The sequence below is a fragment of the Triticum urartu genome, chromosome 6 (assembly GCF_003073215.2).
Source record: "Triticum urartu cultivar G1812 chromosome 6, Tu2.1, whole genome shotgun sequence".
Lineage (NCBI taxonomy): Eukaryota > Viridiplantae > Streptophyta > Magnoliopsida > Poales > Poaceae > Triticum > Triticum urartu.
In genome coordinates, this window is record NC_053027.1 from 200,973,238 (window position 1) to 200,989,226 (window position 15,989).

Sequence of the window (15,989 nt, forward strand, 5' to 3'; positions counted from 1 at the left end):
TAGATGCATTAATTAAATAAGATATATTGTGATATCCCAACAAGTAAACATGTTCCAACAAGGAACAACATCTCCATGTTCCAACAAGGAACAAACTTCAATCTTCACCTGCAACTAACAACGCTATAAGAGGGGCTGAGCAAAGCGGTAACATAGCCAAACAACAGTTTGCTAGGACAAGGTGGGTTAGAGGCTTGGCTCAACAATATGGGAGGCATGATAAGCAAGTGGTAGGTATCGCAGCATAGGCATAGCAAAAGAGCGAGCAACTAAACAAGCAAAGATAGAAGTGATTTCGAGGGTATGGTCATCTTGCCTGAAATCCCGCAAGGAAGAAGAACGAGTCCATGAAGAAGACAACCGGATGTAGACGAACGAATCCTCACAACACGACGTAATTGGAACCAACCCGAAGAACCAAACACCGGAAAAGAAAGCACACAACATAGTAAACAACCAACACATGAACATGGTATGATATGCGAGATGCGGTATGCGATGCATATGCATGATTTGACAATAAATGATTGAACCTGGCCTAAACTTGGAAATCCAAGTGTGACACTGGAAAGGTGAGGTGATTTCGGTTGAAATCGATACAAAGAACACCGGAAACGGAGGCACGGTTAGGAAATGGCAAGCAAAACAAATATGGCACCGGACTGCGATAAACAGCAAGTAGCCATCTAAATGCAACAAGATAATTATGCTACAGCACTCAAACATGGCAAAAAAATACATGGAAGGGATCCGTTCATGATGCTTGACAAAAGATGAACACTGAGCTATGGCCAATTCATCCATTAACAGGTTCAAACAAGCATGGCAAAAGTGCAATTGGTAAACAGGTTTCAGACTTAGTGAAATTAACACTAGTCTGGAATTTCAGATCGTTAGCACACTTTGGAGCAAGAAAAATATATGCTACAGGAACGTAACATGGCAAAGAAAAGCATGGAATGAAGCTACTCAAAGAGCTTAACAAAAGTCCCTTAGTGACCTTGAGCCAAAAGGGATCAGAAAGTACAATTGCAAGCATGTGAACATGGCAAAAACATAATCAGATCACATACCTTCGTAAAGTCATTATGACGAGGCTCACAATTCACTCCTCTCTATCCACCCTGGAAGTACAAAGATGTACCATGACCTCAAGCAGTCGTATTGGTGGAGTCGAATGAAGCGCGAGATTGCTCAGTTCATGAATGAATGTGATGTCTGCAGAAGAGTGAAAGCAGAACACCAACGACCAGCTAGTCTCCTCCAACCTCTTGCCATTCCAGAATGGAAGTTTGACCATATTGAGATGGACTTCGTGACTGGATTTCCAAAGTCCAAGCGTGGCTATGATGCTATCTTCGTTGTCATCGACAAACTCACTAAAGTGGCTCATTTTCTTCCTATCAAAGAATCTATCATAGCAGCTCAATTGGCAGAGCTATATACCTCCCGGATTGTCTCTCTGCACGGCATTCCGTAGTTGATATCTTCAGATCGTGGCAGCATCTTCACCTCCAAGTTTTGGGATTCTTTTTAGAAGGCCATGGGCACCAACATTCGCTTTAGCATAGCTTTTCATCCTCAAACCAGTGGTCAAGTCAAGCGAGTAAATCAGATTCTTGAAGATATGCTCAGGGCTTGCGTCATCTCTTTCGGTATGAAGTGGGAAGATTGTCTTCCATATGCCGAGTTCTCCTACAACAACAGCTTCCAAGCGAGTTCGGGCAAGGCCCCGTTTGAAATTCTCTATGGCAGGAAGTGCCGTACTCCTCTTAACTGGTCAGAGACTGGTGAACGTCAACTTCTTGGTAATGACTTGATCACAGAGGCAGAAGATATGTGCAAAGTCATTCGTGAGAATCTCAAAGCCTCGTAATCACGCAAGAAGAGCTACTACGATAGTAAGCATCGTGATTTGGCTTTCAAGATCGGAGACCATGTCTACCTCCGCGTCTCTCCAATGAATGGTACTCGTCGCTTCGGTATCAAAGGGAAGCTTGCCCCTAGATACGTGGGTCCTTTCAAGATCATCAGCAAAAGAGGCAATCTTGCCTATCAACTTGAGCTTCCCTCCAACTTTGCAAACGTGCACGACGTGTTTCACGTGTCTCAACTCCGCAAGTGCTTCAAGACTCCTGACCGCACCGTCAACTTCGAAGACATTGATCTCCAAGAAGACCTGTCTTATCATGAGCACCCTGTTGCTATTCTTGAAGAAACTGAGCACAAGACTCGCAACAAGTCTGTCAAATTCCTCAAATTCAAGTGGTCACATCGTTCCGACCGTGAAGCCACCTGAGAACGCGAGGATCACCTCCGTTCTGAGTACCCGCAGTTTTTCCAGTCCTAGATCTCAGGACGAGATCCTTTCGTAGTGGTGGAGTGTTGTAACACCCCGGATGTAAGTTACCTTATTTGTATCCTGTAACGCCCTCGATGCGGCTATATCTCCCACGTGTCGAAGCACGACTTAGAGGCATAACTACATTGAAAGCAATGTCGCAAGTGAGGTAATCTTCACACAACCCATGTAATACATAAGGGAAAGAGATACATAGTTGGCTTACAATTGACACTTCACACAAATACATGAATAAAGCATTACATCAACCAGATACAATCAAGGTCCGACTACGGAACCCAAAATAAAAGAAGACTACTCCAAATGCTACACGGATCCCCGATCGTCCCCAACTGGGCTCCATTACTGATCAACTAGAAAGAAACAACACAAAGGATAATATCTTCATCGAGCTCCTCCTGAGCTTGGTTGCGTCACCTGCTCGGTAACATCGGCACCTGCAAACTGGTTTTGGAAGTATATGTGAGTCACGGGGACTCAGCAATCTCACACCCTAGCGATCAAGACTATTTAAGCTTATGGGTAAGGTAAATGTATGATGTGGAGCTGCAGCAAGCGACTAGCATATATGGTGGCTAACAATGCAAATGAGAGCGAGAAGAGAAGGCAAAAGCACGATCAAACAACTATGATCAAGAAGTGATCCTAGAATAACCTACGTCAAGCATAACTCCAACACCGTGTTCACTTCCCGGACTCTGCCGAGAAGAGACCATCACGGTTACACACGCAGTTGATTTATTTTAATTAAGGTCAACTTCAGGTTTTCTACAACCGGACATTAACAAATTCCCGTCTGCCCATAACCGCGGGCACGGCTTTCGGAAGTTCAAATCCCTGCAGGGGTGTCCCAACTTAGCCCATCACAAGCTCTCATGGTCAACAAAGGATATTCCTTCTAGCGGGAAGACCCGATCAGGTTTGGAATCCCGGTTACAAGACATTTTGACAGGTAAAAAAAGACCAGCAAGACCGCCCGATGCGCTGACATCCTGATAGGAGCTGCACATATCTCGTTCTCAGGGCAACACCGGATGAGCGCTCCGTACAACTAAAACCAGCCCTCAAGTTTCCCCAAGGTGGCACTGCAAAGGACTCTAGTTCGGACCAACACTTAGACAAGCACTGGCCCGGGGGGGGGGGGGGGGGGGGGGGGGGGGTTAAAATAAAGATGACCCTCGGGATGTGCGACTCCCAAGGGAAAAAGGCTAGGTGGCGAGTGGTAAAACCAAGGTTGGGCCTTGCTGGAAGAGTTTTATTCAAGGCGAACTATGTAACGCCCTCGATGTGGCTATATCTCCTGCGTGTCGAAGCACGACTTAGAGGCATAACCGCATTGAAAGCAATGTTGCAAGTAAGGTAATCTTCACAACATCCCATGTAAATAGATAATAAAAGGGAAGGTACATAGTTGGCTTACACTTGCCACATCACACAAAGTACATAAATAGCATTACATCAACCAATCACTCATGGCCCGACTATGGTGCCAAAATAAAAGATCAACCCAACATGCGACACGGTCCCGATCGCCCCAACTGGGCTCCACTACTGATCATCAGGGAAAGACACATAGTAACGGCGTGAGTCTTCGTCGAACTCCCACTTGAGCTCAAGCGCATCATCTGGAACGGAGTCATCAGGCCCTGCATCTGGTTTGGAAGTAATCTGTGAGCCACAAGGACTCAGAAATCTCGCACCCTCGCGATCAAGACTATTTAAGCTTGTAGGTAAAGGCAAGGTAATATGTGGAGCTGCAGCAAGCGACTAGCATATATGGTGGCTAACCTGTTCGCAAAAGAGAGCGAGAAGAGGAGGCAAAGCACGAACGAATAACTAGAGAACAACCTGCGCAAACATTACTCCAACACCGTGTTCACCTCCCGGACTCCACCGAGAAGAGACCATCACGGCAACACACTCAGTTGATTCATTTTAATTAAGTTAAAGTTCAAGTTATCTACAACCAGACATTAACAAATTCCCATCTGCCCATAACCACGGGCATGGCTTTTGAAAGTTCAAATCCCTGCAGGGGAGTCCCAACTTAGCCCATGACAAGCTCTCACGGTCAACGAAGGATATTCCTTCTAGCGGGAAGACCCAATCAGACTCGGAATCCCGGTTACAAGACATTTCAACAAGGTAAAACAAATCCAGCAACACCGCCCGAATGTGCCGACAAATCCTGATAGGAGCTGCACATATCTCATTCTCAGGGCACACGACTCTACTCAAGTTTCCCCAAGGTGGCACTGCAAAGGACTCTAGTTCGGACCAACACTTAGACAAGCACTGGCCCGGGGGGGGGGGGGGTTTAAATAAGATGACCCTCGGGCTCCGGAAACCCAAGGGAAAAAAAGGCTAGGTGGCAAAAGGTAAAACCAAGGTTGGGCATTGCTAGAGGAGTTTTATTCAAGGTGAACTGTCAAGGGGTTCCCATCATTACCCAACCGCGTAAGGAACGCAAAATCCGGGAACATAACACCGATATGACGGAAACTAGGGCGACAAGAGTGGAACAAAGCACTAGGCAAAAGGCCGAGCCTTCCAAAATTTACCAAGTATATAGATGCATCAAGATAACAAGATAATATAATAATATCCCAACAAGAAAATAATGTTCCAACAAGGAACGATCTCCAATCTTCACCTGCAACTAGCAATGCTATAAGAGGGGCTGAGCAAAGCGGTAACATAGCCAATCAACGGTTTGCTAGGACATGGTGGGTTAGAGGTTTGACATGGCAATTTGGGAGGCATGATAAGCAAGTGGTAGGCATTGTAGCATAGGCATAGCAAAAGAGCGAGCATCTAGGAAAGCAAAGATAGAAGTGATTTCGAGGGTATGATCATCTTGCTTGCAAAGTTGTCAGAGTTGACTGGATCCTCGAAAGCAAACTCAACGGGCTCCTCGTTAGCGAACTCGTCTCTCGGCTCTACCCAAACAAGACAAACAAGCAAAAGGAACGCAATCAACCACGTGCAAATGCTCGAACAACATGATGCAAACATGGTATGCTATGCGGGATGCGATATGTGATGCATATGCAAGATTTGACAAGGAATGAAAGAACCTGGCCTCAACTTGGAAATCCAAGAGTGCCACTGGAAAGGTGAGGTGATTTCGGTTGAAATTGATATAAAGAACACCGGAATCGGAGACACGGTTTGGAAATGGCAAGCAAAACAAATATGGCACCGGTCTGCGATAAACAGCAAGTAGCCATCTAAATGCATCAAGATAATTATGCTACAGCACTCAAACATGGCAACAAAATACATGACAGGGATCCACTCATAATGCTTAACAAAAGATGAACACTGAGCTACGGCCAATTCATCCATTAACAGGTTCAAACAAGCATGGCCAAAGTGCAGTTGGTAAACAGGTTTCAGACTTAGTGAAATTAACACAAGCCTGGAATTTCAGATCAGGTCGCACACTTTGGAGCAAGAAAACTACATGCTACAGGAACTTAACATGGCAAAGCAAGGCATGGCATGGAGCTACTCAAAGAGCTTAACAAAAGTCCCTTAGTGACCTTGAGCCAAAAGGGATCAGAAAATACAATTGCAAGCATGTGAACATGGCAAAAACATAATCAGATCTCAGACTTGGTGAAAAACTGGAGCATGCAAATCTGATATCAAGTAGGCATGTTCACGAGCTCGATTCACTCACTACAGAGCATGTCATGACAATCTAAGCATACACCCATTAAGAATACACATTATATAAGCTAGAAATGGCAAGAACAATAACATAGCATGCACGGATCAACTACAACATCCTCGGCAAAATCGCTAACAAGTAGACAATCTGCCCAGATTCACGAAATAGCAAAAGTAGAGCTCGATTGACTCAAGCTAGGGTGCTCCATAATTGCAAACAAAGGCATGGATGGATAGAGCACTACAAGATTAACAAATCATCCTTACTGATCATCCTCAAAAGAGGCGCGGATCACTAGGAAACAACATGAACATATGGCATCAAGATAAAAATAGATCAAGGACTTAGTGGAATTGCTAAGTCCCTGAAATCAGCATTAATGAATGCACCACTTTGCAAGCTTGTGCTAGTCACCACACACATCACAAAAATACATGGATTGCACCTCTAGAAAGATGGCAAAGCATATAAAAAAACTCATGTAGAGCTCAGGGGCATATCATGCACACATAAATCATGGCAAAAATGACAAATAGCTATTTGCTGCAGCAGATCTGACAATTATCTCAAATAGCTCTTTTCCCACAACATTTCGGGCATCAAGATGAACTCAAATGAAAATGACGCAATGAGATGAAATGATGTACTCTCTGAGTCGAACATTTTGATATGCCATATGCCCAAATTATACCTCGGAAAAAAGTCAACGCGGGACGGAGAGAAGCGGGACGGTGTGGATCCGGATCGGGACGAAGACGTTTGGATCGGGGGAGTGGTGGATCTCATCCCACTCCCCGGATCGGATCCGGCCGGAGCGGAGGAAGACGCCGGTGAGGTCAGCGCGGGCTCCGGCGAGGGGTGAAGACTCCGGCGAGGCGCGGTGGAGCTCCGGCAGCGGCCGGGAGCCGGAATGGACGGCAGCGAGGTGAGCTAAAGCGGGGCGGCGGCGAGCAAGTGCGGCGGCGCGGGTCGGTTGAGCACGGCCTCCAGCGGCGGCGCGGGGAGGCGTAAGGCGGCGGCGGAGATGACGCGGCGGCGGTGGAGCACGCCGGCATCGAAGGCGATGGCGGCGGATGGCGCCGGCGAACGGGCAGACGCGGGGTGTGGCTCGCGGGGTCTGGCCCGGTTCGGCCCAGAGGCGGGCCGGCGATGCGCCTCGGGCGGTTCCAGCGGCGCGGCGAAGTGGGCACGCGGGCGCGCGAATCAGACGACGCCACATGGCGGCGGACGGCGAAGTCGGACGTGCCCGTCGGCGGGATGTTTGTCTGGTGGCGCGAGGATGAAGGGATCTAGGGTTTGCACCGCGAATTTGGGAAGGGTTGCACATATTTATAGGTAGAGGGAGCTAGGAGAGTCCAAATGAGGTGCGGTTTTCCGCCATGCGATCGTGATCGAACGATCTATATGATGGAGAGGGTTTTGGTGGGTTTTGGGCCAAATTGGAAGGGTGTTGGGCTGCAACACACACGAGGCCTTTTCGGTCCCTCGGTTGACCGTTGGAGCATCAAACGAAGTCCAAATGGTACGAAACTTGACAGGCGGTCTACCGGTAGTAAACCAAGGCCGCATGACAAATCTCGGTCCAATCCGGAAATGTTTAACACCCGCACACGAAAAAGAGTTAGAAAGGGACACCGGGTGACATAGGAGTGCCGGATTGCAAAATGGACAACGGGGAAAATGCTCGGATGCATGAGACGAACGTGTATACAAATAAAATGCACATGATGACATGATATGCAATGCATGACACGCAAGAAATGACAATGCAACAACAGCGAATAAGCGGAGGACACCTGGCACATCGGTCTCGGGGCGTTACATTGATTCTAAATTTATGTAAGAGTCCATACGGATCTTATAATGTCCACCAAATGGAAGATAACAAGGCTAACATGTGAAGTGATGCTACATAATTAACCAGCTAGGAAAGTAAGTATGGTCATACAAGGCAAGAGGTACTCACAAGAGCAATGTAGTGTGCAGTATAGTTGCGAGATTCTATGGTCCCTTGAGAATGAATGTTCTTCTGCAAACAATTTTCATACGAGTGAGACGTTAAGGCACGTGCATAAATGTAGTTCAAATTGTGATGTGATATCATAGACAATACCTTATGCTGCAGACGAGACCAATGTGTAACAAGATTATTCCAGTCACCATCGGATAAATGTAGCACCGGAGACTTTATACAAATTTCGTTTAGAGGCTTGCCATCGAAGTGCGCTTGCCTTGGGTAGGAACGATACTTCATCAATGAGTGCTTGAAAAGCGCAACCAACCCTTGCTCGTCTTGACAATCCAGTTTGGTCCTCACCTATTTAAAAGAATGAAATCTTGTGTCTTCTGTCAGTAGAAACATATGCAGTAATTAACATGAATAACATTAGTACATTACTTACGCGTAAGTTGCGGAGGAAGATTGGAAATTGTTCTTTGTCTGTGGTATAATCTTTTCATTAAGGAAAGATGTGCACAAAGTTCTTGACAACAATATAAGCTTCGTCTTGTAAACTGGGAAGAAGTGGAACAAGAGTCCTATTTGCTACAATTGGGGCTCTCTCTCGTTCGAAAAGGGATTAGGCAACTGGATTTGGTGTACTCTTTGCTAGAATGGGGTTTTGCATCGTAGAGCTGGTGCTATGTCAACAGGCATCATCATACTGTTTGTGGCAGTTGGGGTCTGCTGAGTTGGGGCATCAGAGATGGCCGGTGTAGTAGGGCTAGAGTCTGCTAGAGTTGTGGCCGTGTTTTCCGGGTCTGGTTGAAGGAAATATGCCCTAGAGGCAATAATAAAGTTGTTATTTATATTTCCTTATATCATGATAAATGTTTATTATTCATGCTAGAATTGTATTAACCGGAAACTTAGTACATGTGTGAATACATAGACAAACAAAGTGTCCCTAGTATGCCTCTACTTGACTAGCTCGTTAATCAAAGATGGTTATGTTTCCTGACCATAGACATGTGTTGTCATTTGATGAACGGGATCACATCATTAGAGAATGATGTGATGGTCAAGACCCATCCTTTAGCTTAGAACTATGATCGTTTAGTTTATTGCTAGTGCTTTCTTCATGACTTATACGTGTTCCTATAACTATGAGATTATGCAACTCTCGAATACCGGAGGAACACTTAGTGTGCTATCAAACGTCACAACGTAACTGGGTGATTATAAAGATGCTCTACAGGTGTCTCCGATGGTGTTTGTTGAGTTGGCATATATCGAGATTAGGATTTGTCACTCCGTGTATCGGAGAGGTATCTCTGGGCCCTCTCGGTAATGCTCATCACTATAAGCCTTGCAAGCAATGTGACTAAAGAGTTAGTTACGGGATGATGCATTACGGAACGAGTAAAGAGACTTGCCGGTAACGATATTGAACTAGGTATGATGATACCGATGATCGAATATCGGGCAAGTAACATACCGATGACAAAGGGAACAACTTATGTTGTTATGCGGTTTGACCGACAAAGATCTTCATAGAATATGTAGGAGCCAATATGAGCATCCAGGTTCTACTATTGGTTATTGACCGGAGATGTGTCTCGGTCATGTCTACATAGTTCTCGAACCCGTAGGGTCCGCATGCTTAACGTTCGATGATGATTCGTATTATGAGTTATGTGATTTGATGTATCGAAGGTTGTTCGGAGTCCCGGATGAGATCACGGACATGACGAGGAGTCCCGAAATGGTCAAGACATAAAGATCGATATATTGGAAGGCTATATTCGGACATCGGAAAGGTTCTGAGTGATTCGGGTATTTTTCGGAGTACCGGAGAGTTACGGGAATTCGCCGGGGGAAGTAGTGGGCCTTAATGGGCCATACGGGAAAGGAGAGAAGGGCCTCAAGGGGTGGCAGCGCGCCCCCATGGGCTGGTCCGAATTGGACTAGGAGGGGGCGACACACCCCTCTTTCCTTCTCCCTCCCCCTCTCCTTCCTTCTTCTCCTACTTGGACTAGGAAAGGGGTAAACCTACTCCTACTAGGAGTACGAATCCCCCCTTTGGGAGCGGCCCTTGAGGCCGGCCCTCCTCCTCCTCCCCTCCTTTATATATGGGGAGGGGTGTACCCCATAGACACACAAGTTGATTTCTTAGCCGTGAGCGGTGCCCCCTCCATAGGTTTCCACCTCGGTCATATTTGTCGTAGTGCTTAGGCGAAGCCTTGCGTCGGTAACTTCATCATCACCGTCAACACACTGTTGTGCTGACGCAACTCACGCTCGGCCTCAACTGGATCAAGAGTACGAGGGATGTCACCGAGCTGAATGTGTGCAGATCGCGGAGGTGACATGTGTTCGGTGCTTGATCGGTTGGATCGCGAAGACGTTCGACTACATCAACCGCGTTACTTAACGCTTCCGCTTTCAGTCTACGAGGGTACGTAGACACACTCTCCCCTCTCGTTGCTATGCATCTCCTAGATAGATCTTGCGTGATCGTAGGAAAATTTTGAAATACTGCGTTCTCCAATAGTGGCATCCGAGCCAGGTCTGTGCGTAGATGTTATATGCACGAGTAGAACACAAAGAGTTGTGGGTGATAATAGTCATACTGCTTACCAGCATGTCATACTTTGATTCGACGGTATTGTTGGATGAAGCGGCCCAGACCGACATTACATGACCGCGTTCATGAGACTGGTTCTACCGTCGTGCTTCACACGCATGTGGCTAGTGGGTGTATGTTTCTCCAACTTTAGCTGAATCAAGTGTGACTACGCCCAGTCCTTGTTGAAGGTTAAAACAGCACACTTGACGAAAAATCATTGCGGTTTTGATGCGTAGGTAAGAACGGTTCTTCCTAAGCCCGCAGCAGCCACATAAAACTTGCAACAACAAAGTAGAGGATGTCTAAATTGTTTTTTGCAGGGCATGTTGTAATGTGATATGGTCAAGTCATGATGAGATATAAATTGTTGTATGAGATGATCATGTTTTGTTAAAGTTATCGGTAACTGACAGGAGCCTTATGGTTGTCTCTTTATTGCATAAGATGCAGGCACTATATAATTGCTTTACTTTATCGCTACGCGATAGTAATAGTTGCAAAAGCAATAGTTGGCGAGACGACCATGTGATGACATGTTGATAGAGATCAAGATGATGGAGAACATGGTGTCATGCCGGTGACAATGGAGATCATGACGGTACTTTGGAGATGGAGATCAAAGGCACAAGATGATGATGGCCATATCATGTCACATATTTTGATTGCATGTGATGTCTATCTTTTATGCATCTTATTTTGCTTAGTACGACGGTAGCATTATGAGATGATACCTTACTAAAATTTCAAGGTAAAAGTGTTCTCCCTGAGTATGCACCGTTGCTACAGTTCATCGTGCCGAGACACCATGTGATGATCGGGTGTGATAAGCTCTACGTTCACATACAACGGGTGCAAGCCAGTTTTGCACAAGCAGAATACTCAGGTTAAACTTGACGAGCCTATCATATGCAGATATGGCCTCGGAACACTGAGACCGAAAGGTCGAGCGGGAATCATATAGTAGATATGATCAACATAGTGACCATTGAAAACTTCTCCATCTCACGTGATGATCGGACATGGTTTAGTTGATATGGATCACGTGATCATTTAGATGACTAGAGGGATGTCTAACTAAGTGAGAGTTCTTAAGTAATATGATTAATTGAACTTAAATTTATCATGAACTTAGTCCTGATAATATTTTCATATCTATGTTGTAGATCAATTGCTCGCGTATAGCTTCCTCGTTTTATTTATGATATGTTCCTAGAGAAAACTATGTTGAAAGATGTTAGTAGAAATGATGCAGACTAGCTCCGTGATCTGAGGATTATCCGCATTGCTGCATAGAAGAATTATGTCCTTGATGCACCGCTAGGTGACATACCTTTTGCAAGAGCAGATGTAGACGTTATGAACGTTTGACAAGCTCGGTATGATGACTACTTGATAGTTTTAGTGCGCCATACTTTACGGCTTAGAACCGGGACTTCAAAACTTTTTGAACGCCATAGAGCATACGAGATGTTCCAAGAGCTGAAATTGGTATTTCAGACTCATGCCCGTGTTAAGAGGTATGAGACCTCTGACAAGTATTTTGCCTACAAGATGGAGGAGAATAGCTCAGCTAGTGAGCATGTGCTCAGAATGTCTGAGTACTATAATCACTTGAATCAAGTGGGAGTTAATCTTCCAGATAATTAGTGACTGACAGAGTTCTCTATTCACTATCACCAAGTTACTAGAACTTCGTGATGAACTATAATATGCAAGGGATAATGGAAACAATTCCCAAACTCTTCGCGATGCTGAAATTGGCGAAGGTAGAAATCAAGAAAAAGCATCAAGTGTTCATGGTTGACAAGACCACTAGTTTCAAGTAAAAAGGCAAGGGAAAGAAAGGGAAAATCAAGAAGAATGGCAAGCAAGTTGCCACTCCAGTGAAGAAGCCCAAAGCTAGACCTAAGCCTGAAACTGAGTGCTTCTACTGCAAAGGGAATGGTCATTGGAAGCGGAACTACCCCAAATACTTGGCGGATAAGAAGGATGACAAAGTGAACAAAAGTATATTTGATATACATGTTATTGATGTGTACTTTACTAGTGTTCATAGTAACCCCAGGGTATTTGATACCAGTTCAGTTGCTAAGATTAGTAACTCGAAACAGGAGTTGCAAAATGAACATAGACTAGTTAAGGGCAAGGTGACGATGTGTGTTGGAAATGATTCCAAGGTTGATAAGATGACCATCGCCCACTCCTTTTACCTTCGGGATTAGTGTTGAACCTAAAATAAATATTATTTGGTGTTTGCGTTGAGCATGAATATGATTGGATCATGTTTATTGCAATACGGTTATTCATTTAAGTCAAAGAATAATTGTTCTTATATTTACATGAATAAAACCTTCTATGGTCATACACTTACTACAAATGGTTTATTGAATCTCGATCGTAGTGATACACATATTCATAATATTGATGCCAAAAGATGCAAAGTTGATAATGATAGTGCAACATACTTGTGGCAATGACGTTTAGGGCATATTGGTGTAAAGCGCATGAAGAAACTCCATGCGGGTGGACTTTTGGAATCACTTGATTATGAATCACTTGATGCTTGCGAACCATGCCTCATGAGCAAGATGACTAAAACTCCATTCTCCGGAACAATGGAACGAGCAACAGACTTATTGGAAATTATACATACTGATGTATGCGGTCAGATGAGTGTTGATGCTCGTGGCGGGTATCATTATTTTCCGACCTTCACAAATGATTTGAGCAGATATGAGTATATCTACTTAATGAAACACAAGTCTTAACCATTTGAAAAGTTCAAAGAATTTCAGAGTGAAGTGGAGAATCATCGTAACAAGAAAATAAAGTTTCTATGATCTGATCGTGGAGACGAAATATTTGAGTTATGAGTTTGGCCTTCAGTTGAAACAATGTCGAATAGTTTCACAACTCACACCACCTGGAACACCGCAGCATAATGGTGTGTCCGAACGTTATAACCGCACTTTATTAGATATGGTGCGATCTATGATGTCTCTTACCGATTTACCACTATCGTTTTGGGGTTATGCATTAGAGACAGCTACATTCACGTTAAATAGGGCACCATCTAAAAATCCGTTGAGAGGACATCGTATGAACTGTGGTTTAGCAAGAAACATAAGCTGTCGTTTCTTAAAGTTTGGGGTTGCGATGCTTATGTGAAAAAGTTTCAGCCTGATAAGCTTAAACCCAAATCGGAGAAGTGCGTCTTCATAGGATACCCAAAAGGAACTGTTGGGTACACCTTCTATCACAGATTCGAAGGCAAGATCTTCGTTGCTAAGAGTGGATCCTGTCTAGAGAAGGAGTTTCTCTCGAAAGAAGTAAGTGGGAGGAAAGTAGAACTTGATGAGGTAACTGTACCTTCTCCCGAATTGGAAAGTAGTTCATCACAGAAATCTGTTCCAGTGATGCCTACACCAATTAGTAAGGAAGTTAATGATGATGATCACGAAACTTCAGATCAAGTTACTACCGAACCTCGTAGGTCAACCAGAGTAAGTTTCGCACCAGAGTGGTACGATAATCCTGTTCTGGAAGTCATGTTACTAGACCATGATGAACCTACGAACTATGAGGAAGCGATGATGAGCCCAGATTTCGTGAAATGGCTTAATGCCAAGAAATCTGAGATGGGATCCATGTATGAGAACAAAGTATGGACTTTGATTGACTTGCCTGATGATCGGTGAGCCATTTAGAATAAATGGATCTTCAAGAGGAAGACAGACGCTGATAGTAGTGTTACTATCTACAAAGCTCGAATTGTCGCAAAAGGTTTTCGACAAGTTCAAGGTGTTGAATACGATGAGATTTTCCCACTCATATCGATGCTTAAAAGTCTGTCCGAATCATGTTAGAAGTTGCCGCATTTTATGAAACCTGGCAAATGGATATCAAAACTACATTCCTTAATGGGTTTATTAAAAAAGAGCTGTATATGATGCAACCAGAAGGTTTTGTCAATCCTAAAGGTGTTAACAAAGTGTGCAAGCTCCAGCGCATCTATGGACTGGTGCAAGCATCTCGGAGTGGGAATATATGCTTTGATGAGTTGATCAAAGCATATAGTTTTATACAGACTTGCGGTGAAGCCTGTATTTACAAGAAAGTGAGTGGGAGCACTACAGCCTTTATGATAAGTATATGTGAATGACATATTGTTGATCGGAAATGATGTAGAATTTTCTGGAAAGCATAAAGGAGAATTTAAAGGAGTTTTTCAAAGAAAGAATTACCTGTAAAGATACTTACATATTGGGCATCAAGATCTATAAAGATAGATCAAGACACTTGATAAGAATTTTGATGAGTACATACCTTGATAAGATTTTTAAGGAGTTCAAAATGGATCAGTCAAAGAAGGAGTTCTTGCCTAAGTTGTAAGGTGTGAAATTGAGTAAAGACTCAACACCCGGCCAAGGCAGAAAATAGAAAGAGAATGAAAAGTCATTCCCTATGCCTCAGTCATAGGTTCTATAAAGTATGCTATGTTGTGTACCAGACCTATTGTATACCTTAGCATGATTTTGGCAAGGGAGTACAATAGTGATCTAGGAGTAGATCACTAGACAACGGTCAAAATTATCCTTAGAGGACTAAGGAAATATTTCTCGGTTATGGAGGTGATAAAAGAGTTCATCGTAAAGAGTTACATTGATGCAAGCTTTTTACACCGATCCAAATGTCTCTAAGTCTCGATCTAGATACATATTCAAAGTGGGAGCAATTAGCTAGAGTAGCTTTGTGCAGAGTATTGTAGACATAGAAATTTGAAAAATACATACGGATCTGAATGTTGCAGACCCGTAGACTAAACTTCTCTCACAAGCAAAACATGATCACTCTTTGGGTGTTAACCACATAGCGATGTGAACTAGATTATTGACTCTAGTAAACCCTTTGGGTATTAGTCACATGAAGATGTGAACTAATCACATAAAGATGTGAACTATTGGTGTGAAATCACATGACAATGTGAACTAGATTATTGACTCTAGTGCAAGTGGGAGACTGAAAAAATATACCCTAGAGGCAATAATAAAGTTGTTATTTATATTTCCTTATATCATGATAAATGTTTATTATTCATGCTAGAATTGTATTAACCGGAAACTTAGTACATGTGTGAATACATAAACAAACAAAGTGTCCCTAGTATGCCTCTACTTGACTAGCTCGTTAATCAAAGATGGTCATGTTTCCTGACCATAGACATGTGTTGTCATTTGATGAACGGGGTCACATCATTAGAGAATGATGTGGTGGACAAGACCCATCTGTTAGCTTAGCACTATGATCGTTTAGTTTATTGCTATTGCTTTCTTCATGACTTATACATGTTCCTATAACTATGAGATTATGCAACTCCCGAATA